This window comes from Chionomys nivalis, chromosome 10 (assembly GCF_950005125.1).
Source record: "Chionomys nivalis chromosome 10, mChiNiv1.1, whole genome shotgun sequence".
NCBI classification, from domain to species: Eukaryota; Metazoa; Chordata; class Mammalia; order Rodentia; family Cricetidae; genus Chionomys; species Chionomys nivalis.
The window spans coordinates 67,282,402-67,302,909 of NC_080095.1; the positions used below are offsets into that span (position 1 = coordinate 67,282,402).

The 20,508-nt window shown below is 42.9% G+C and overlaps 1 protein-coding gene across 2 annotated transcripts in view; it reads right to left on the minus strand.

Annotated features, from left to right (window-relative positions):
* Positions 1-17,940, minus strand: part of Akap6 (A-kinase anchoring protein 6) — a 390,732-nt gene extending 372,792 nt beyond the window's left edge. The window contains exon 1 of one of the 2 annotated variants that reach the window (XM_057782237.1): positions 17,761-17,940. The gene's annotated coding sequence lies outside the window, so the exon portion shown is untranslated. The remainder of the gene's footprint in view (positions 1-17,760) is intronic. The other variant, XM_057782240.1, reaches the window with a different exon arrangement.
* Between the last annotated feature and the right edge of the window lie 2,568 nt (positions 17,941-20,508).

Below are 20,508 nucleotides of genomic sequence, written 5' to 3' on the forward strand. Positions count from 1 at the left end.
AATAATCTTGTATAAGGAAATGGGAATTTAGAAATTCTAAAAGATTATTTTAGACTTCTAGTCTGGAAGAAGAAATTAAAATATTCAATATGTATAAAGTAGTCATCTAAAAGTCTTAAAATAAAGGTGCAGACTTGAGAGTTGAAGCCTCCGTGGAAGCAATACTCTCCCACAATATTTAAAAGTTTGGGGAAACTTGTGGAAAATCATTGCCCTCTGTCTTGAAATCAACTCTATGACACACTGTTTAGTAGACAAGAAGGAAGTCATAGAACAGAACAAAAATAAAGGTTTATTTTGTTCATGTACTTTCCGACTCCAGGTCAGCACATCGCAGGAACTGTCTGGGAGAATGCATGCCAAATTGCTGCTGTTTGCCCACGACACTGGAAAGCAGTGGCTGCTCTTTCTCCTCAGAGAAGAAAATGTTTCGTTTTAATTTTCTGTACTATTCTGTTGTTTTAATGTAAACCCATATCACTTTTTATCAATCCATTCATTTAATAAAATTTTATTTTTGGAATATTTTTATATTTGTAGAAAAGCTTTCTAGATAGTACAAGTTCCCACAAAATGTCTGGCTGTGTTTCTTCCATGATTAACATAGCATGTGATCAACACACATGTATAAAATGCACGAAGGTGATCTCAGACTCTAGACTCCAACTGAGTGCACCTCACTGTGCTTTGCTGTCCTCGCTCCTTAGTCTCTTGTCATCAGTGACCTTAGACTTCCCTTATTTCTTTGTGACCTTGACAAACTTAAGGAATATAGGCTATTTATTGGGTAGAATGTTCCATCTCAGTTTTTCTGATGTTTTCTTGCGGTTAGAATGGCCTGTGAGAAGAGTATGGTGGCCCACACTTGTAGTTCCGACACTTGAGAGGTAGAAGCAAGAGGATCAATAGCTGGCTATGTCGTAAGTTTGAGGCCAACCTGGAGTACGTGAAAACCAAAAAAATAAATAAATAACTCTGATTATAGATTTGGAGGAAATAATAAAATAAAAATGATCACATCATACTATCGATACAGAATAGCCACACTCCACTAGTGATTTAATTGGTGAGTTTGGTTAAGATTGTGCTTATAGATTTCTCAGTCGGAGTTACTATTTTCCCATTTCCTTACCCTGTTCCTTGAAAACAAAAACTCTAAATGTGCACACACATCAAGGCTTGATGCTGTGCCAGAGCCTAACTCACCCCAGAGTAGGCTGATTTCTTCCTTCTGAAGATGGAGCGCAAATGTACATAATTTGAAATTATTCTGTAATGAAGGTTTGCCTCTACTATTTTATGGATTCAATCACTTTTTCTAATACAGTACACTCGTGTATTAATTTATTCTTAAGTTATAACTCACTATACTGGCTATTAGATTTGGGCAGTGGAAACCCTTAGTTAGGCTTCTTTTAGTTTCCAAACCCTTTGAAATGTCCACCCTTTTGTTTTGTTTTGTGTTTTGAATGTTTCCTTTTTCATTTCACTATAAAATGGTTATGTTTATCTTGAATTTTTCTTTATACTGGCTCTGTAATTAGCCATCTCGCCAAAATGCTTTTAATCATTTATTGAAGAATTGCATAAAGAATCCACCATCTAGCTAGTATATCACTTCAACTAGCTTTTAACTTAGGTGCTGGGGATAATGAGTGTGTATGTGGCATCTCTTAACTTGGAAACCAACACATATAATCACTCAGCAGTTAGAAGTCTTTATTGTTGGAACTGCTGTTGTTACACACACTTCTAATAAATCTTTATGTTTCAAATCCTCATCCAAAATGGCATCCCACTGGCCACAGCATCAAGCCTTGATATGTCTCCAGGTATTTCTGTATTTCTGAGGCTGAAGACCACACAAACCTAAGAAATTGAAATTCCTCCATCCCTAGCTCAGGAGTCTGCACTCACTGGCCATAAGATACTTTTCATTTGGGGCTGGAGAGATGGCTCAGCGGTTAAGAGCACTGACTGCTCTTCTCAAGGACCCGGGTTCAATTCCCAGCACCCACATGGCAGCTCACAACTGTCTGAAAATCCAGTTCCAGGGGATCTGACACCTTCACACCAATGCACATAAAATAAAGTTAAATAAACCATAAAAATTAAAAAAAAAAAGATACTTTTCATTTTTCCCAAGCTTCAAAATCAAAAGACTTCTGTGGAAAATTTCTTCTCTGATTTTATAATCCAAAATGAAACATATTTGAAGAGTACTAAAAAATTAAAATAAAAAAATAAGCACTCACGCATATAAGTCAAATTCACATAAGATCCATTAAAAACAATAAATAAAATGAAATTAATAAAAAAAAGGATCCAGGCAGTACAGTTTTGAATTTTTGCCCAAAAATAGTTATTTCTTTAAAATACTGAAATGTCATCTTTGGGGAACAGGTACTGTCTTGCAGATATGTAAAAACACACTCAAATAAGTCCTTTTCTGTGAAACACAATGTCACTGTCCTTAAAGGCAATGGGCCACAAATAGATGAGCCTTTCATGAGTTAAAATAGAAAGAAAGAGTGGCTTGAAATGGCTCTCTATCTCCAACATCCTGGTTGTGAGTGTGGCTGCCAGGAATCTTCTAGAACAAGATGAGATGTGAGTCTGGGGATCTTGGGACCAATGTCCAGACCTTAGGAAGTGAGACGGGGGCTGAGTGAAGCACACAGGAGCACTTACAGCTTTCAAAGAATCATCTTAACTCTGTCATGTGGCTGGGTGGAAGACACTGGAAAACCCGCCCTAGTCTGTGTTGGAGAAGGCTTCATATGAATGTCTCACAATTTTCCTTTAGGAAAGAATTATCAGAACCTAGGCAAGCAAAGCCACCTTTAGAGAATTTAAGTAAGAACTCACAATTCTGGTAGGAATTGTCCATCTCCTGGGGGAGAGGGGCAGAAGAGACCATGTCAGCAGAAGACGCAGAATCAATACTTTCAAATAAAATCTCAGGTCTTTATTTTCTTGGGATGTGCCTTGCATCTGCTACAGCACACATGTGTGGACGTTAGAGGGCAACCTGTGAGGATTGGTTCTCTCCTACCATGTGGGTTCAGGGGTTCTAGGTTGATCTGATGACTTAACACAAGGACCTTTACCCACTGAGTCATCGCGCCACCCCAGATTTCTTGATTTTTAATGTTCAAATATTAATATTAACTAAACTTTGGAACTCGTTACCATGACAACAATGGGTAGACTGTTTGAATTCTAGGAGGTCTGCCCTAGAAGAGGGTGCACAGACAAATGTGTTGGTATTATGAGGATGAGAGTAATTATACCTATGTCGAACTTTTATCCATCTTTTATCAGAACAGAGACAGGGAGAAAATCCTAAATCACCATGTCTCTAATCTGCTAAGAGGTGGGCAAGAAACTTAACCTGGTTTGATACAATCTTTAATTTACTTTAAGATAACTTGACATCATGTGATATGTGTGCCAATTAAATAGTTTCACTTCAAGGCCAACAATCTAATAGTTAAGATGGCTTTTATTTGTTGAAATTACATCTATCTATGCAGGTTAGCTAAAACGGACTAACAACCTTCAGAAGAACAGAGGAATAGAGTTCTCTGAAGTCGTAAGTGGTGGCGCCTTTTAGTGACGTCTTTGCCTCTCTCTGTCTCTGAACATTGGTTTCTAAGTCCTGACGGCATGACGTGGACTGAAGGATGCAAACCCTACTGCAAGGAAACCTGCGAACATAGAGTTGGAACACCTAAAAGAAAATCTGACAGGCATGGTGGCTAAGGCCTCTAATCCCGATAGTTGAGAGGCTAGAGCAGCAGAATTGCTCTGAGTTCAAGGCTGTAGGGACACTATATTTAGAAAGAGAAAAGACAACAGACCTGAGAGCTCGTCAAGCCTACCGAGCAGGTGGTATGGGATACACGGTGCCTGCATTGCTAAGGAGTGCGGGTCTCCTAGATAAATACCTCTGTGGATGACAGGCTGTAATCTGAGGCTCCTGCTCATTAAGCCTGGGACAAAGGCAATGGAAGAAAAACTGTTACCACCTCAAACTTGGAGAGTGGCCATGCTTTCCAAAAATACCCTGAAAACTGTGCACTATCAAATCGGCTCACAGGCATTCTCAACTCCAATTCTTCAAGACCCGTGAGTTCTTGTGAAGTTAAATGAAATTTTTTCCAGCAAGTTTGTGCCCTGAATATGTATGTATGCACCACCTCTGTGCCTGCCTGTATACTCAATAGCATGTCTAAAGCCACAAGGCTAATTGTACTGACATATACAATATACTAGAGATACTGGTCTGTGTCAGAGAATAAAGGCATACTTCTAAATGTGGGTGTTCCCTTGACAATATTATGAGCTTTAACTTTGATTTGTAATTATTCACTGGGCCCCAATTATTTTATAAGAACATTTTCAATGGTTTCATAATCTTTCTGACTTTCCTACTACTGTTTTGCTACGTGTGTTGTACACAATCATGGTTGCTAGGCAGATGCCCAGTTAATGCACGCTGAAATTTGATTGCTCTTCTATGCAGGAACTACACAGACTGCCTTGTCTTATAATTCTCCACGCATCTGGACAACTCCTGAAACACTATACCCAGAGTGAGGACAACAGTGTACAGGTGGATCATGGGACATTGCCCTAAGAAAGCAGGCATTGAGACCAGCTATTAGAACAGCCTTTGGGCTCTGTGAGCAGCAGAGAAGACCCCAAACACCCAAGAGCTAGTTAGTCTGCACCTGAGTTCCACATAAGGCCACCTGTGAGTGCACCTGCGCCGGATTCCTTGTCGAACAAGAACAGGCAGATTTGTCACCAGTACTCCCAGCTGTTGGGGAGACAGTACACGTGTTTACCGTGTGAATAAGCAGCAACATATAATAGAATAATTATGGCTTATAAATTCGTAATTTAGGAGGACAAAGTTTGAGGCGTGAGCAAAGGCTTTAAAGGGGACCTGGGGCTTGTGGGGGATGAGGCAAGGCTGCATCCATCAGCGGAACTCCTATGTGCCTCCCCCACTCTTTACCTTGTTAAGTGCGTGATGCGGTTTCCTGCCTAGTTGGCAGGAAGAGGAGAGGCTGGTACAATCGTCTGACCACTGATGACCCGCAGGTCTGGGACTGAAACAGAAACTGTTCTAAAATGAGGACAAGGCAGCAGCGGGCTATAAATAGTCTCTACTGATCACTGTTGGGCACTTCCTGTACGCCCCTCCCCATCCCACACTGTCCACACTCATAAACACTGTTTCCAAGCTTCACAATATTTGGCAAAGCAGTTACTATAAAGAAAAGCAGGCCCTAGGAAGGCTGGGAGGCAGCTAGCAGGTGGGTGAATTAACCTCTGAACTCAGAAAGCTGAGCTCATCAGCGTCCCATCAACTTTCTTTAAGGGAGCCTGTCTGCTGGATCCTCAAAGAGGAATGAAAGTTGCCTCTTAGCTCTATTGTGAACATTGCTGGAGACCATGGCATGCTCCCCCCTTGGAGTCAGGGTATAGTGACTAACTTTGACCAGATAAATTTGCACTACAAAGCATAAAATGTAACAGATCATATGGGCTACAATCTCCTGTTTAGTAGAGTTCCAGTCAGGGCTCACATTGTGTATTTTCACCCTCTTCTGCACCACAGTGCACTAGCCACACTGGGTCCTGAAGTTGTCCTGGCCACACATTGTAGCCGAGCTGGGAAAGGTTCAGAGGCATCTAGACAGATCACGGAGACAGGAGAGACTCTCATGAGATAGTAGCCAATTGTAGCCAGTCTGCACTTCAGACAAAGGGAAGCTAGGAGATGGGCAAGCCCAGCCTAGTCACTCCACACTGGAAAAACATGTATTACCCTAAACTCAACCTCATTAGATCTTCACCAGGGTCAGGGGGAGGCAGAGCAGGGACAGATGCTGGAAATGACCCTAATACCTTCCTGCAGAATCGGGGACTGGGGAAAATGCTGTCTTCCAGAGAGGAAATTCAGAACAAATAGGTTTAGAATGGGGGTGGCATTGAGGTATACAGAACAGCCATGTCTGAAAAATTCAGAAAATTGGAGAAGTATTTGACCCCAGGAAAAATTAACAGAGGCTAGAAAACTGAATTCATGAGTAAAAATTTAACCCCAGTAAGATATTTTAGCACAATTTTTGTAGAACAAAACTCGAAAACGATTTGTTATAAATGCACAAACTTCATAGTTTTAATGGATTTTTATTTCAAAAATAAAAAAAATTAAAGGAGGAAGATTATGCAAATTTTGAGATGCCAGATAAATCATGACCTCTGCTCCCGATATAGTCACCTGAGGATGCCTTAAAAGACGCCTTCTCATTCCCCTCAGAAATGTCTTCAGGAGCACCTTGTTGGACTGTGTTTGTGCTAATGGGTGTGGCTCTAACTCATGCTAAAGGAAACACTTCCCAGGAACCTGCCCTCTCTGACAGCATCTTCTCTCTAGTCTATGGGTGCCACTTGTTCGAAAGCGAGGCAGTTGCAAAGTGTGGCTGAGACGTTCTGTGGTGGTTGCTAGTGACGGCATCATAGCCACCTACCCAGTGTCAACATATGTCAGGTGCCACTCCGTGAGCCGGGAACATTACCAACAGGCTGGCAAGGCAGGATTTAAACCATCTCTGCTTGTCAAATGAGGGTGCTGAAGCCAGACGGAGCTGAGGAACTTGCTACAATCACAACGCCGATAGCAGAGGAACCAGAAACCCACGGCAGACCAGCCTGCACCAAGGCCCTTGAATGCTGTGCATTGCTTCACTTGCCCCTGAGGACTGGTTTTCATCACTGACATATAAAAACAGTAGAAAACAAAACAAAAACAAAGCCAATATTTTATGATAACAAATGATTTTATTGAACCACATAAAGTCAATAATTATTTGGCCATTTGACCACAAAAAATGGAAATCCCATATGGTTCAAACTAATAAAAGCAGTCACTCAGAGTTTTTATAGATGTCGGGGGCAGCAGTATGAATTTTTTAAGAGATACCATATCCAATGGGCAGGGCAAGAGGAGCCAAATATTTTATCCCAGTCACTAACTGAATGTATGTGTTGTGGCTAAAAAAGACAGAATGAACGAATCCACGAGACAGGGCAGCTGTGGGGGGTGGGGGGTGCTACTGTGAAAGAAAATGATTGGTTGTTTTAAATGAAGCCTTATGTGTTAACTGTGGGCTGGCAACTGTGAACTACTGGAAATTCAAGCCAAAGGCACACAAATACGAGAAAAGACATATAAACACTATTGCCTAAATATTTGTTACAAAAGCTTAAATGTTGAAATCAAAGCAATAATGTTAACAAGTGGAGCCAATGTGTAGCTCACTCAGATCCCAGTGAATGGGATTAGCGCCCGCCCATATAAGGGAGGCCCAAGAAAAACCGTGATTCCTTCTTATGAGCAGTTACTCACACCGAGGCTGCAGTGCCTTGATCTTGGAAAGCGACCTCCACAACCGTGAAGACTGAGTTTCTGTGCTAAGCTGCCCACGTCGGCCAGTAAACTGCAGTTTACTGGATTAAGACAAGACATTTAACCGTTTTCATCTACATGAGAACAACAAACACACTTACAATACTGGAGCAAGCTATTGAAAGTCGGAAGGTCAAACAATTGAGAGTTACAGAGATATAAAATATTAGAGGAAATAGGAAATAACTCACTCAGATTTAGCCCTTTTGTTTCAGCCGTGTTTTACTAGGAAGGAAGCCAAGGTTTGGGGAAATTACCCTAATGGGGAATTGAGCTCAGCTTCCTCAGTCCCCCCAGAGCTCCCTGATGATTCTGCCTTTGAACCCGAGCGCTGTGTGAGCTTGGTAGCATCCTTGAGCACTGTAACTGGCCATGCCACGTGCTGCAGACGTAAGAAAACTCCCAGGTGGCGTAACCGTTGATCTCACAGCAAGAGACTAAGGAAAGCAGACTTAAAATTTACTTTAAAGTAAACTTAAGTTTTGCTTCCAGTCATAAAATAAAATAATAAAAAAAAAACCACTGTGAGTTTTCAATTTTGTTCTTCCGAGTGCTTTTCTGATGGCTGCTGGATAGCCTGACTTCTGAGAAAGGAAAGCTTTCTACAAACAGTTTGCTGTTAAAATGGGTTAAATTTCAAGAGAAAATAAAACCACCTGTTCTTGAAGAAATGGTTTCAAAGTGTGACATTTATAGCAGGCCTTTCAAATACAAACCTGCCATGGATATCTACTCCTAAACCAGAGTCCACCTCTAACTGACAGTGAGTAGAGAAACAGCTGCTTTGATGAGCGGCTTCATTTTAAGGCTTTTTTTTCCAGTGAACAACTCCAGCGCTGCACCCCTGTGCTCTTCTACCTTCACGGAGCCGTCCCACTCGGTTTCTTCAGGGTGTTGTAAACAGGGAAGGACAGCGGCCTCCCTCCCGCAGCTTACCACTCTCCCTACTGGGTGCATGTATCCAACGCGCTTTCAATCCACACCGATCAAACCACCAAGCATGCTTTTAGTGAACGGTTCACAAAGGTGAATTAATGACTCTGTCCGTAAAGGAACTTCAGAATCACCGGAGGGGACAAGCACCAGTCTGTTGGTCTCTTCATTACGTCTTTTTACTACGTGTGTGTATGCACCTGCATGAGTTTATGTGCACCACGTATGTTCATATGTTCAGGACCTGTCTGTCTTTATATATATATAAATATTAACGAGTGTAATTTATGGGACTGAGCTCCCCACAGCAGAGGTGGCAATGTGCTTAAAGCCCATGTCAGGCAGCGTCACTGCCTTTCTGAGAGTTGGCCGTCAGCCTCACATCCTTTTTATTATTGTTTTCATTGAACTCTGTATATTTCTCCACTTCCCTCCCTTCCTTTCCCTCTTCTTCTAGCCTCTCCCATGGTCCCCATGCTCCAAATTTACTCACGAGATCTTGTCTTTTTCTACTTCCCATGTAGATTAGATCTATGTATGCCTCTCTTAGGGTACTCGTTGTCTAGGTTCTCTGGGATTGTGATTCGTGGGCTGGTTTTTCTTTGCCTTATGTCTAAAAACCACTTATGAGTGAGTACATGTGATATTTGTCTTTCTGGGTCTGGGTTACCTCACTCAATATAATGTTTTCTAGATCCATCCATTTGCTCGCAAATTTCAAGATATCATTATTTTTTCTGCTGTGTAGTACTCCATTTTATAAATGTACCACATTTTTCTTATCCATTCTTTGGTCAAGGGGCATTTAGGTTGTTTCCAGGTTCCGGCTATAACAAACAATGCTGCTATGAACATAGTTGAGCACATGCCTTTGTGGTATGATTGAGCATCCTTTATGTATATACCCAAAAGTGGTATGGCTTGGTCTTGAGGTAGGTTGTTTCCTAATTTTCTGAGAAATCGCTATACTGATATCCAAAGCAGCTATATCAGTTTGCACTCTGTCTTTTTCCTACATGTGTGTATGCACCTGCATGAGTTTATATGTACTATGTATGTTCAGGACCTGTCTGTCTTTTTACTACATGTGTGTATGCACCTACATGAGTTTATATGCACCATGTATGTTCAGGACCTGTCTGTCTTTTTACTACATGTGTGTATGCACCTGCATGAGTTTGTATGTACTATGTATGTTCAGGCCTCTCTGGGGCCCATGGGAGCATTTTATCCCCTGCAACTTGGGTTACAGGTGGCTGTGAGCCACCATCCCCTGAGCCATCTCTCCTCCCCTTCAATGTACCTGTCAAATGAGCCACAGGGCCCCAGCTCCCTTGCTGGAGCCCCATAGAGAAGACATCGCTGCTGCTCCAACACTATTCCTTGTTCCTTCATGACAAATAAGTCAAAATTATATTAACCAAAACATAGAAGCCAGGATGACAAAGCAAAACCTAAAACATAGAGGCCAGGATGACCAAGCAAAACCTTACAGGGTGAAATTCATCTTTATTTGAGAGGGTTGTAGTGTTGTTTTTCCTGAGATGGTTATAGTATTGTTTTCTTGAGATGGTTATAGTATTGTTTTCTTGAGATGGTTGTAGTGTTGTTTTTCTTGAGATGGTTATAGTATTGTTTTCTTGAGATGATTATAGAATTGTTTTCTTGAGATGGTTGTAATGTTGTTTCCTAGAGATAGTTATAGTATTGGTTTCTGGAGATGGTTATAGTATTGCTTCCTTGGTCCTCACTTTCTCAACTCCATTCCTTTTCAGTTTTATTTAAAACATGTATGTTAAAGCTCTAATTACCAGGACTGAGGCTATAGCTAAGTGGTAGAATGCTCCCCTGGCACATGTGAAACCCTACGATTGATTCCCAGGACAACAAAAATTAAACAACAGCATCAACAAAACTTTGCTTACATTCCATGCTCAAATAAGTTTAGACTTTTCAAAAAAAAATCTGATTACCAATTACTTTTATTTACCGCTAAATTCCTGTCTCAGTATATGAGTCTGGTCCTGTATTGGTTCTGAGGACAACACAAATGTTCTATGGTTGTTTTTATTTGACTTTGTTTTCTGGCTTGCTTTTCTTTTCTGGAGTAGGTGTTTATAGAACTTTAAAACTACCACTCCAAGCCAGTGTTGAAGAAATATGCATCTCTGTGACTTGCTATGCCTACCATCTTCTCATCCTTACTTCCCTATCTTTATCTTTAAATAAAAATAGCAGCAACAGACTTTTATTAACCACACTTGCCACTCCTGTGTTTATTTTACAGTTAGTCTTCTATCACATATGACCCTCCTGTTTTAGCTGGTAAAGGTAGTAGACGGGCCACCTGCAGAGTGATTACGATTCTTCTTAAAGGGACAATCTCCCAATTCACAGAAACAAGAAGACAGGGCAGTATTTGAACCATAAAAGGTGCAATGCCAGCAGGTTATTTCACAAGGGGCACAGCCGAGGAGCTGCAGCGGCAATGTCAGTGCTGTGAGGACCATTGCTGTGCTGATATAAAAGGGGTTAAGGGTGGCACAGCCTGGAGGCTGCTGACCGGACCTGCCGGGTCCAACTTGGAAATGTCCTAACCCTGACAGGCCTGTGAGTGCGGTGGAAACAGAGCACCAAGGACTGAGGAAGCCGAGAGGATACTAGATGATGATTTTGCGTGAGCCAGTGAGGGAAGGCAATGAGTAGCTAAAAAGGCGTGTACATCAACAAGTCAAAGAAGAGAAGACGGTCGGGCAGCCACGGGCCTGCTGCCGTCACTTCATCATGCACGTGCCCCCTTCATCTCAGGTGTCAGAACAAGAAGACATCATCAGGACTGTTTGCAAGCACGGCCCAGACAATGACACAGCATTGACTCTGGGACAAGCTCTGCAGGGAACATACATGTGTGCCTTGTGGTTGTCCTGGGTTTTTCCCTTTATCAGATGGTGGGCATGTGATGCAGTTCATGGTTGACTACTGGTGAAATTATCTGAACTAAGCTGCTTTTATGGCTTCTACAATGGTAACCATGGTAAATATCAAGAATGTTATGGTGTGAAGTTCTTGGGGCTCAATCCTTGAAGAGAATCTACCCTTCCAAGAGACAGAAAATCCCCTTTGTAGCTCCCTCAGGCTTCTATTTATTCATATACTCCAAAGAAGAAGAGGAAGAGGAAGAGGAAGAGGAAGAAGAAGAAGAAGAAGAAGAAGAAGAAGAAGAAGAAGAAGAAGAAGAAGAAGAAGAAGAAGTTATCACTTTTCAAGGTACCATCATCATTCATGAGACATCTCTAGGTACCATCCCTCATGTACCATCTCTATGACATTGCAAGACAACTATGCAAATCTACAGACTCCCAGACGAATGCTGCTCTTTCTCGTTGTCATGATGAGTAAGAATGCTTCTCTATCGTGAGGCCCGGGGCCAATCACCAGAGTCTCATTACCACAAATAGTAACTGGATCTGGACTGCGGGACATTAGCAAGGCAGAGCTGAGAGCAGCTCATTATATTGACTGTAATTCCCTTTCTAATTAAAAAAATATATGAACTCTGCCTGCAGTAATACAACCTCAAATCATAGGTCCCTGGCCTCCTGAGGAGAGGGACGAAGATGATGGGCAAAGAAAGGGAGGGGGAGTGGTAAAAACCATTCCCAACCGGCATAAATATGTTGTGTAATTAATTAAATGAGGACTAAGGAAGGTGGGGAAAGGGATCCGGTAGGAAACAAAGGGTACGAGAATCGGGGTAAACACTGAACCAATAGGATGCTTAATTAGCTTGCTTTGCGGAGAGGATTTGATTTCTCCCCTGAAAGCAATGGTGGTGGCACAGAAACCTGGCCTCCCAAACATCAGCTGTAGTGTAATTCATCCCCAATCGCCTGTAAAAGCCAGCCACTGAGTTGCCAGGCACACTGTTAGTTTTCTATGGGGTAAGGGGTGCGGGAGGGGGTCTTTTGCTCTGAGTTATCTTAATAACAGTGGTCTCTTAACTTTAAAGTTCTAAAATTATATCTGGACTGTCTCAGAGCTAGGGTAGAAGAGAGCCTCAAACCCAAACGCCCATAGGGCTCAAGTGGCACCGAAAGGCACACCAAAGAGTCGATAAAGAACTGACTGCAGCCTTTACAGAGCATAGCAGAGAATGAAAATGCAGATTTCTCCCTAGACAGATGTCATTAAGTCCCAAGATCACAACAATGAAGTATTAAGCCGTGTGTGCATTTGTCTAACCACACAAGTTATGACATAAGCTGCAAGCCAGGTTCAGGCACCAGGCAGTTTGAGAATTTGCTCTGAAAGTCCGACATTCTTTCCCTAGTTGTCATTGTGACTCAAGCGTACCGTTGCAAGAAGGCTGCAAGAATCTGGGGCATGCTTTATAGCCGGGATCAGAGGAAAGTACAGCTGGTGGAATATAAGAGAAGAGAAAAAAAAAAAAAAAAAAAAAAAAACCTCTTTTATATCCTCACCAAGTCTTAACCCAAATCAAGGATTCAGATTCCAACAGACACATGCTTCTAATAATTTAGAATTAATGTTCTAATAATTTAGAATACCTAACAGTCAAGTGCAAAGTCCTATAAAAAGTGACATTCCAACGAAAAAATGTTTTCAGTTACCAACAAAAATGCAAGAGCTCTCAATCTTAAGTGGTTTTTGTTTATTTTGTTTTTCTGCTTTGAAAAACAAGATGGACACATAAATTTTGCTATGTTTTAATGTTTTAATCAGGAACATTCCCAAAGGTTCTTGGTTTAAGCACTTGACACCCATCTGCTGTCACTGTTTGAGGAGGTGACACATGTCTTTGATGCCTATTCTTGCCTCTGCTTCCAATCCAGCGCTCTCCTTTCTGATCCACCAAGATGGAGGAACTGCCTCCTCAAACTGCTGCCACCATAAACATACTCAATCCTGTGTCACGACATCCCTGTCCTGGGAGACTCTGCCCTCTGAGTCCATGGGCCTAAATCAGCCCCTGCTTTGGAGAAGCATTGGGACATGAAATGACATGACATGAGATAGCAACGCAGACAAGAGCAGCCCTCGAAATGTTCATGCAAATGCACAGCTTCAAGTAAATGAATTAAGATACTTGTTTTGAAGCCTTCTCATTTGAACTGATATTTGTACTGCGAACTAGTATAAACATGCAAGGCTGGAGCCTTGCATGCACACAGCTCCACTGGCGTCTGCCTTCCCCAGAACGCTATCTGTACCTACAACCCTGCCCAGGAAGGGAGTTTGCCAGGAAGAGAACTGTTGCACTAGAATTTTTAGCATCTCTCTTTAACTGATCTGCCTTATACATTCCTCGTTTTCATAAGTCAGCTTTGTCAGCTGAGACAGAAATACACTTTCTGAATTAGTTTGCCATTATGTTTCTCAGAGTAGCTTATACCAATATGACAATATTGGCCTTTGACACATGGCAGGGTTCTAATCCATTCCAAGGAGGAAAAACTGGCTATTGTTCAACGTAGTATGTTCTTCTTCATAAATGACCCATGTATGCATGAACAGCCATACAGCTATAGAAATTTCTATATTAGCACATGGAATCAAAGGAAACAGAATCTTTTTTTTTTCAGTATCGAGGTGAAAGGAACTACCCTAGCGATGGTACCAGCTTATTGCCATCTCCCTCTAGGATATGCTGTGTGTAGAAGCTCCGACTGTTTCCTAATCGACCTCTCAACCCTCATGCAGAAAAAAAAAACAAAAAAAAAAACTTGGGCCTCCTTGGAGCAGTCCAGGACAAAGGCTAACTTCTTCCCAGAACCTAGAAAAGGCTAATGCACCCAGTGGAATAATATGTCTAAGTATTCACCCTTCCAGAATCAATATCAGTGCGCTGTCAGTGTGTGCATTAGCCTATACTTAAACAAAGGACGGCCCCTAGAGCCCTATAATGACACCGGGAGTGGATAGCTAGGAATGGGCAAGATGATGCAGGGATAACTGCATTGCTCTCCTCAAGCACGAGGCTTCCAGGACGATGCACAAGACTGGGATTCTTGTACCAGACTCCTCAGCACTCAGTTTCAGCCGCTGATAGACCCAGGCAATGAACGTCCTTTTTATTTCTTGACTCAAGAGGTAAATTCATATTAGACCTTCTAGCCTGGTGAGAAAAGTTTTGTTCTTATTATTTGCCTGGCGTTGCCAGCAAATGCAAATATCTTGAGATTTGCAGAGCACTACAGATACAGCTAAGACGGGTACAAGGAACTTGAAACGCTAAGGACTCAGAAAAGACCCACTTTCAGGGAGACTCCGCCATGCTCACTCCCATCCATGTAGCATTTCCTATGCTCAGACCCAGCTAAAATGACGTGCCCAGCGAGGGTAGTGGCCAAGGCCTGAGCATCAATTCTGCATCACTTACACAGCGATGGTCAGAGCAATTAATTACTCACACCTGACCAAGATTCGCGCTCTCCTTTAAACAGACCTCAGTGTAGTCAGGCTGCATTCCGCCTGTAAAATCTGATCTCACAGTCAGAATTAGGAGGGGTAGGGGATGAGCAATAAAGTAGAAATGACTAAGGCGGTTCAGACGTTGTAAGACTAGAGCGCTGTGGCAAGCACGCAGGCTTTCCAGCCAGGAGGCACTGGCTTGGAATCCTTGTCCGGTTGTTCATAAGGCATGTGACTAGCCAAATGTCTAACCTAAGAACCGATTTGGTAAGATATGAATACCAGTGCCCAAGCTTGCAAAATGAGACTGCTCCTTCCTACCTCATAAAGTCATCTTAAGACTAAACAAGCTAATATGGAAAGCTTGCTCCAGTAAAACTGATATAATGAGCTGAATAAATATTATAGTTGTTGATATGATTTTTATTTTTATTAGGCCCGCTATGGCCTAGTTTTCTAGGAAGAATTAAATCCATCATAATTTTGTAATTCATGAACAAAATCCGTAACCAACAGCCTAGATGAGGTTAACTGCTCGTCGGACTTAGCACAGTCTAAACTTGGCCACACAGTCAACATGATTTTGATAAGATTCCAGTTATTATGCACAACGAAATACTTGAAATTCTAGAAAATTTCACTGAGACACCAATAAAACCAGCCATGGAACAATTTCTCTCCCCATACACACACACACACACACACACACACACACCCTGCCCCTTGGGGATGTATTAAAGCAACAGCGACTGAAATAGCCTTAGCTAGTAATTACGACGCAGCTAAACAGAGTGCAGCCCCGGCTGTGGCCCTCTAAGACACAGAACACCCGGGTGACAGCTCCGGCTACCAGGGCTTTGTTCTCCTGGAGCGAAAACCATGAAGACATAAAGTTGGGAAGTGTCGCTGTACACTGTGGGGGCTGGGAGGAGGGTGACAGGCTTGTCTGCGCCTGGCGGATGTTCCACTAGCAACTGCGCGGCAGCCCACACCCGCCAGGGCCCTTCCCCACCCTAAGAGCGTGACTTCACTTTTCTGACACTGCCCTTAAGGAATCTGGCCCCTGTGACTTCCAGTAATTGTATGCATCACCCATGATGAAGCAGCTGAAAGCAGTGTCAGAAAGAAGAGATAAGAATTAAGGCCAGAGAAGCCCCATGAAGGGCTGTGAGCTATTTTATCATTCCCAGAAATTCACGTTACCAGACAAGTCTTTTCTCATTCCTTGTCATTGAAAGGCACACTTCAGAGGGATTCTGATGGGTGCTGGGCACAGGGTCCAGACTTGTACTTTAGCCACCAGGCACACTCTCCCTTCCCCCATTGCCATCTTGCTCCTCCCTTTCACCTTAGAGCTTCTGGCTTGGCTGTGCTCACACCCAGCAGTCCCAGCAGAGCTTGCAGCTCACACTACGTCTCAAAAAAAAAAAAGGCAGCAAGCAGTGAACGTCCATGCTCCTAAGTGCTTGAGAGAAAAGCCAGGCTAAGTTGACCTCTTCCCTCCCAGTTAGCTGCATGCCAGCCGTGTACCCTTAAAGGACTCGGGAACAGCATGCGTGTGGTGTGGGGTAAACAAACTAATTAAAACCCAAGCTCTCCCACTCAGGCTAGTGCCTAACGGGCCTGATATGCTTAACTCTACAGGAAAAAAAAAAAAAGCAATCCAAGCTGTTCCTGCTTCTTAGGATGTATCTGTTACAGGCTCCATCACAATCTAAGCTAAACATAAAGGAACTTGAGGGTGCTGTTCTTTCCAGTAAGACTATATAAGTGGGAACTATCCATGGGACTGCGCCTGACACCCAGGACCACTCCCTAACTGTAGGGAGGCAGACCGGTCAACTGCGCTGACATGTGTCTTCTTTCTCTCCCCTAGCAGCAATCGGTCTCACCAGGGAAATCCGTTCCATTTCATTCCCCAAAACAAAAGGCAAATACACCGTTCCCTGCTGGCCTCTTGGACTTTCCTTTAGAAAATAAAAAAAAAGGGGTGGGGGGGAGTGTAAAGGCAAGCTCTGGATTAAATGTAAACAATGCCTGTTTATACAGAGTTTCAGAAGGAGGTGATGTTATGAGTGCAGAGGTTTGCCTACCTAACGAGTTCTGAGACACCCTGACATTTATCCATCACATCAGTTTGGCTCTTAAAGTTAAGCAAGAGACGGCAGAGCCACTGGTCCCTCCAGAGTGTCTCGCCTGGTTATCTCTGACTATAACTGCCGCAGAGAGATAGGCTCCTCTCCCATTACAAACCAGCCTGCAAACAGCTCCTGCTATAGCCTCCTAACCATGGAGGACACGAAGACATCCCGTACAAATCAAAGGACATAAATAATTTCACTTGGTTTCAGTCTTTATGCTTTTGATAAATTCTTTCTTGAACATGCGAGAGAACGCCTTTCAGATGAGGGTTATGTCAAACGCTTATTCAGCCTTCATTCCTTGCTGTGAAGAACCTGAAACCCAATGGAGGTAAATCCTGAATTCCATTCTGCAAGTCACTAAATATTTCATAAATCACAGAGGCAAATGGCACCAATTAGCCCTGCCCCATAAAAAAGAAACATATCTTTACAATGCTACAATACCATGAACTACACATTTGAGAGCTTATATAGGCGTTTGCGGTAGAAAATTATTCTGCGTTTATTTTTTTTTTATTATTCCATGAGAACACTAAATATAACAGGCAGAGCCAGAGTAAGAAATCTTTACACTTTGATTCTTACATGACGTTTGCAGGCCTTTGTCTTAACACAGCAGCCTGAAAACAGAATTAAGCAAAAGAACCCTTCTTTCTCTGGTCCATTTTAAACAGACAACATCCCCCCATCTCTTTGCCTGAGCAGACGCCGCCGACCAGCCAACAAAACAACCATGTAATTAAGGCTCGGACATTTAACACTCACCATCTCCTGCTCCAGCCGTCTTCTTTTGATGTTTACAGCACATCTGTAGGATGCAATACTAGGAGATGCCTTGTTTGACCTGCTGCATGATGCTGTGACATCAGTTCAGATGATGCAGCTCATTATGGGAAAGGCTGCTGTTGCTATGGCAACCGGGATGTGCTAGGAATCCTTGCTGCATTTCCAGTGGAGCCCGAGACAATACGGAAGCTCTGTAAGAAGCAGACAATATGCAAAATTCAGTCCAAAGGAAGAGGGTTTCTCATTGGACTAAAATCCGTTAAGTTCAAAAGGGATTTTCCTAGAAGAATATTGGAGGAAAGTATTAAATTACCTCTTTATTTGCTGCTATAGATTTAGAGATTAAAGGTGGGAGTGGACTGTAGGTTCGGGACTGAGAAAATACAAACTCATATTCGTCTTTCCCTATCAGGCAATCTGATCATTTCTTCTCTCTGGCTAGTAACAATACCTCTTTAAAAGTTACTGAAAAGAGTTCTAGCTCCTGTTCAAAGACCAAAAAAACAAAGCAAGGAGTGAAAAATAAAAGAATATTAAATATAATAAACAGCTAACCAAGTGAGTCTGATTCTCGAGAACGCAGACTAATTATTCTCCAAACATGGGCCAAGCCTCAGTAGCTCAGTCTGCCTTGATGGTGTGCCCTGATGGACAGCACCCCACAGGACTTGCCACAGCAAGAACTCAGCTGCCACCAAACCTTCAGGGGCACCAGGAAGGAGTCCTATTCCAGGGACCCTTCCCTTGTCCAGCAGAGAACTCCTCGCAGTCACGGCCAAAATGCAAGTGTCTTTGGGGTTAAATCCAGAGCAAGTGGAAGACCTGTAGAAATCTCTGGTCACGGCCACTCCCAAGGCTGGGATTTGTTGTCCTCTCCAGGCAGGAAGGCTGCCTACCACAGAGATTACTGCCTCCCCTCCCCCAGTGGGCACATTAAAACAAGACTCAAGAAGGGATTACTCCTGTTAGTCAAAGAAAGGGGAGTCCAAAGTAGTGGCTTATTTCCACTCTGAAGTGTAAACAAGCATCGAGTTGTGACACCGAGGAGGACTCAGCGTGGACCAGCAGCCCAGCTCCTGCACAGTTAATACTTGCCGGCCACCGACAGACAGACAGACACAAGCTGACCTACATCCGTTCTATCTTTACAATTCTGAGGAAAAACAACGTTCTGAAAACCCAATAGATAATGAGACAATTCTACCGCCCCCTCCTCACTGAGATTTTAAACAGCCCTGTTAATCAGAAACACTGAGGGTGGGGCTCGGGTGTCAGCCTCTCTGTAAAGGCGACCTGATAAAATGCAGGAGGGGTGCCAAGATCCTAGCAGGGCGCACCACCAACCTTGCACAAGGCAGCCCTGCCTCGGGTGTGGAGCCATGACTGTTCAGAAACAAGGAAGGGGGAAGCAAGAGGAGACACCGTCTAGGAACTCAGCAGTCGGCAGGGCAGGGCTCCCTTATCTTGGGTCACATAGTATACACACACACACACACACACACACACAGTGGGAAATTAGCATGGAATCCCTGCAGAGACAAGAGCACTGACCTGGGGGTCAACAAATCCACCTGGGATGCTACTCCCTCCTAGAAGTCTGTGTACTGTGGCCCAATCTAGTAATCTCTCCTGGGCTCAGGGGTTTCCTCTGAGGGATGATAGACTTAGCTAATAATCATGGTTTGCTGATATTGTTGTTATTATTATTTTGATGATACAGAACAAAGCTCGACTGCCTTCACTAGGGTGGGTGGAGGGGATAAGAAACCCAGGGTCAAGACTATTGTGCCCTTCTCACCACAGTTACTAACCTGCCTGCCATAGAGTACTACCGGCCTCTCTCTGGACTCTTCGGCCTCCACAAAAAAATGTGTGAAAGCCATGGAGCTAGAACCAGATTCGCCTTCCCAGAGATGAAATCCCAAGGCCCCATAAAGAGGAGAGGACAGGCCAACAAATAGACAGGTAAAAGATGATGTCATTTTACCCAGTTATAAAGAGAATGAAATTATGTCATTTGCAGGAAAATGGGCAGAAGTACAGATCATGACGCTAAGCAAAATAAACAAGCCGAAGATAGGAAGATAGACAAATCCACTTTTTTGTTCACAGAATATATATAATATATAAATTTATCACATACATATTATATAACTAGATTATATATAATGACTTACATGGTGTTTATATCATATATAAATATGTCATAATATTAATATATCATACATATAATATGTATATTATATTTCATACCTGAACACATTTTCTGTTTATAGTTCCCTTTGCCAGGTTCCAGACATGGTAGGAATGAACGACTAGAACAACAAATCTGACACCAGGTCAGGTTTTTAACATTGTGGACTAGCTGAACCGTAACTCGCAAGTTGACCCCGTTGGCTGAAAACGGTGGCCATTTGTAGTAGAAGCAGCTATAAGGCATGCCCTTGCTTTGTAACTGGACCTGTGGTAGTTGACTCTGCACTGCTCCGTGTCCTTTGCTCTGCTGCTTACCTGCCAGGTTGTTTATGAAGATTATGCTTCATATATATACATGCTACAATGTATCTAACGGTGTCTTAGGCAGTGCTCTGCTGCTGGGAAGAGACACCATGACGGTGGAAGCTCTCATAAAAGAAAGCATTTAAGTTAGACTTGCTTACAGTTTCAGAGGTTTATCCCACCATCACGGCAGGGAGCATGGGAGTGCGGGAGCGCATAGGCAGACAT